This window comes from Chrysochloris asiatica, unplaced genomic scaffold, assembly GCF_000296735.1.
Source record: "Chrysochloris asiatica unplaced genomic scaffold, ChrAsi1.0 scaffold00031, whole genome shotgun sequence".
In the NCBI taxonomy this organism is placed as follows: domain Eukaryota; kingdom Metazoa; phylum Chordata; class Mammalia; order Afrosoricida; family Chrysochloridae; genus Chrysochloris; species Chrysochloris asiatica.
The window spans coordinates 19300669-19305295 of NW_006408549.1; the positions used below are offsets into that span (position 1 = coordinate 19300669).

Here is a 4627-nt window from a genome sequence, read left to right on the forward strand (position 1 = left end):
ACTTAATAACCACAACATAATAAGAAAAGAAAGAAACTTCTCCCCTAGATTATGAGCACAGGTATTCACACTGTGAACAGGACAGACATGAGATGACTGTTACTTCCTTCACAGCAGATGAGAGATTCTGTAGAACATCACCTTAGTCTTTTCATATGGATTTTTATAACAGTGGTAGTTAGAAATGATAAAGAAACAGACTGTGGCTTCATTCATTTTGCAGTGGAATGAATTGTTTGTTCAGAAAATTAGATTGTCTGATGTTTTGCCCTTAGAAACTAATCCCCTATGGGTAGCAGCTGTAATATCATAGCAGGGTGGTATCACCTAACTTGAAGAGACTTCTAAAAATACAGTATCAACTTCGTTTTATTCCTTTATACTCACATCTGGTAATTGTCTGAGTGACTGGGGCTTACTACCACACTGTTAGTCAGACCCAGGCCTTTTTCCAACAGGGTTGGGAATTTTGGCCATAAATAACATACAAAAATTGGTGGATCACCTGTCAACACCTTTCTTGGGCTCTGTGTTTTATAGCTACATAAAAGACCACAGTATGTGAGTCTACACCTGCTACAGAACATTTGAGTTCAAACTACTCCTGCCTATTCCTAGTTGTGTGTCTATACAAAATCTATTAACCTAATTCTGGACCTTCAAAATAAATAACAGCCATATTCATAAATCTATTTCACTAGAGTTGCCATGGGGGATGATAAAATTTTAAAGTATATTATGCATAAATGTCTGCTACCAAATACAACACATAGTAGTTTCAAACATATTTAATGGCCAATGAAACCACCTTAGGCAAAATATTTTTGAAAGCTGGAAATGTCTTTATAAAAGACTACTTGTTGTTGTTATGTGCCATGGAGTCGGTTCTGGCTCATAGTGACTCTGCACAGGGTTTCCAAGGCTGTAAATCTTTACAGGAGCAGAAAGCCTCATCTTTCTCCCTGGAACAGCTGGTAGTTTCGAACTGCTGACCTTGTGGTTTGCAGCCCGATTCGTAACCACTACGCTACCATAAAAGACTACTACCTAGCATTAATCCAGAGTAGAAAAAAAAAAAAAAGACAAACTCCTGGCAAGATTAAATGTGAGATATCAGACTCATTTAAATAAATTAAATTTGTAAAAACATTCATAATTACTAAATATTTTCTACAGTACTTATACAAAATTTCATCTGATGCTATTAGATTATATATCAACATTTCTTACTTGGTATTATTTCCTAGAACATATGTTGTACGGTTCAATGCTGTCCAGTTAGTTTTAGTTCATAGCAACCCTGTTTAGGCTTTCCAAGGAGTGACAAGTGGGTTTTAACCTCCAGCATGTGGTTAGCAGTCCAGTGCTTATCCTAAGTAATAAAAAATGTAAAAGAAAAATACCCTAGAAATTTTAATGGTGCCTTTTCACAAAAGTATTTTGCATGATATAGGCAAAATTAACACAGCTTTGAAAACAAAGAAGAACCACTCTACAAAGAATTGTTGTTGTTGTTAAGTGTTTTCTTGTTGGTTCTGACTCATAGTGACCTTGCACAGGATTTATGCACAGGATTCAGTTGGCTGGTGAAACTGAACAGCCAACCTTGTGGTTAAAACCAGGCTTGTGGTCCAATGTATTATTCTGCAGTGCCATACCAGACTCCGCAAAGAATTATAAAGCAAAAAAAGCTCTAAAAGATTATAGTGGTGGTGGTGGTGGTGTGTCATTGAGTAGTTTTCAGAGAAACTCTGAAATGAATGGTTGATTCGAACTACCAACCTTGAAGTTAGCAGCTACTCATAATCCTTATGCTACCAGGGCTCCTTGTTTTGTTGTTAGGGGCCATTGAGTTGGTACCAACCCATAATGACCCTATGCACAACACAACAAAACACTGCCCAGTCCTGGGCCACCCTCACAATTGTTGTCATGTTTGAGCCCATTGATGCTGCCACTTTGTCAATGCATCTTTCTTGGGGGTCTTCCTCTTTTTCTCTGACCTTCCACTTTACCAAACATGAAATCCTTCTCCAATGACTGGTCCCTCCTGACAATATATCCGAAGTATGATAGACGAAAGTTTGGCCATCCTGGCCTCCAAGGAGCACTCTGGCTGCACTTCTTCCAACACAGATCTGTTGGTTCTTTTGGCAACCCACAGGACTTTCAATATTCTCCTCCAATACCATAACTCAAAAGCATCAATTCTTCTACGGTGTTCCTTATTTACTGTCCAACTTTCATATGCATATGAGGTTATTGAATATACTATTGCTTGGGTCAGGCACACCTTAGTTCTCAAGCTGATATTTTTGCTCTTCAACACTTTAAAAAGGTCTTGTACAGCAGATTTGCCTAATGCAACACGTCATCTAATCTCTTGACTGCTGCTTCCATGAGTGTTGATAGTTGATCCAAGAAGAATGAAATCTTTAACAACTTTAATCTTTTCTTCATTGATAAGAATGTTGTTTATTGATCCAGTGGTGAGGACTTTTGTTTTCTTTACATTAAGATGCAATCTATACTGAACGCTGTGGTTTTTTATCTTTATCAGTAAATGTTTTAAGTCCTCTTCACTTTCAGCAAGCAAGTTTGTATCATCTGCATATTGCAGGTTGTTAACGAGTCTTCCTCCAATCCTGATGCCACGTGTTGTTTTTTTTTTTTTCATATAACCCTGCTTCTTGGATTATTTGCTCAGCATACAGAATGAATAAGTCTGGTGAAAGAATACAACCCTGTCGCACACTTTTCTTAATTTTAAACCATTCAGTGTTGCCATGTTCTGTTTGAGCAATTGACTCTTGGTCCATGTACAGATTCCTCATGAGCACAATTAAGTGTTCCAGAACACTCATAATCTGCAGTGTTGTCCATAGTTTATGATCCACACAGGCCTCATTCTAGATAACTTTACAGAGCAAAGTTCAATCAACCTTTCAATACAGAGGAAAATTCACTAATAAATGGATCTGCCCTGATATTTTTTTACATGTCTGTTGTTGTTGTTAAGTGCTGTCAAGTCAGGTCTGACTCATAGTGACTCTGTGTAGGTTTTCTGAAGAGCAGCTGGTGGATTTGAACTGCTGACCTAGCATTCCAATGCATAATCCACTATGTTATCAGAGCTCAAAATTCAAATACATCATTCTGGAAGTTGTTCATAGTCCCATATACTAAAAACCAAGCTGCTTTGTGTCATAAATCAAATTTGTTGGACTAGATAGAAACAAAATACTATTCATACAGTTTTAAATGTTCTTGAAGCTCAAACAACTTAGTAGATTTTTTTCTGAACAGTATTTCAAGAAGATTTAAGTTAATTAAAACATTTAATAAGACATTTACTTATGAATATAAAAATGTACTCAGAAATATACAGTTAAACTGATGGGTGATAAAGCCTCTAGTTGTTAATTAAATGAACAATCATTTTAGCAAAATGCGATACATACGTAAAATTTAGTAATTCAAAACGGCATGCAACACGTATTTACAGAGCAACATCTAAAGTTCATGTAGTACTGGAAGGGCTGGTGATAATACCTATTAACAACAGAGAGGTGGTTGCTGTTCTCATGGATTTTATTCTGGGATTGAGGGGTAGAAATTTCAAGATAGATAAACAACAGATGATAGATAGATAGATAAGTAGGTAGGTAAAAAGAAGAAAATATCTGATTATTTAACATGTTGAATATAGAAACAGTAAGAGTTCTGCTGTGGCACCATATGATAAGCACTGAACTGCTAACCACAAGGTCGACAGTTCAAAACCACCAACTACTCCTTGGAAACCCTATACAGGGATGCCATGAGTCAGATCTGACAAGATGGCACCTGCCACAACACAGAGATATAATAAAGCCCTTTAATAGAGAGTGTCTGGGTAACCTGGGTCATCAAAAAACTCTGTCAAGGATTTGCTTTGGCTCTCCAGGTAAAGATGGCAGAACGTGGTTACAGCTTTTTGCTGACAACATTCAGCCCGTCTGGAAAACGTGTCCACATTGATAAATGCATTGGCTGCTGTAGCTGGAGGAGCCCCTTCAGTGGGAATTAAAACTGCAAATGGTGTGGTGTTAGCAACAGAAAAGAAACAGAAATCCATTCTGTACGATGAATGATGTGGACACAAAGTGGAACCAATCACCAAGCATATAGGCTTGGTGTATAATGGCATGGGCCCAGATTACAGAGCACTTGTCCACAAAGCTCAAAACCTAGCTTAGCAGTACTATCTTGTTTACCAAGAGCCCATCCCCACAGCACAGCTGGTACAGAGAGTAGCTTCTGTGATGCAGGAATACACCCAGTCAGGTGGTGTATATCCGTTTGGAGTTTCTTTACTTATTTGTGGTTGGAATTAGGGACGACCCTATTTATTTCAGTCCGATCCATCTGGAGCCTACTTTGCCTGCTCTTCAGAAAACAGCAATGGGGAAGAACTATGTGAATGAGAAAACGCTCCTAGAGAAAAGATACAATGGAGATCTGGAACTTGAAGAGGCCATCCATACAGCCATCATAACCCTAAAAGGAAGCTTTGAAGGGCAAATGACAGAAGATAACATAGAAGTTGGTATCAACAATGAAGCTGGATTTAGGAGGCTTGAGCTCT

At 38.0% G+C, this 4627-nt stretch overlaps 1 protein-coding gene and 1 pseudogene across 1 annotated transcript in view; one reads left to right on the top strand and one right to left on the bottom strand.

Moving 5' to 3' along the window:
- CNBD1 (cyclic nucleotide binding domain containing 1) overlaps positions 1–4627 on the bottom strand; it is a 683582-nt gene that overhangs the window by 423162 nt on the left and 255793 nt on the right. The gene's annotated exons all lie outside the window — the stretch shown is intronic.
- LOC102812371 overlaps positions 3953–4627 on the top strand; it is a 16152-nt pseudogene continuing 15477 nt past the window's right edge.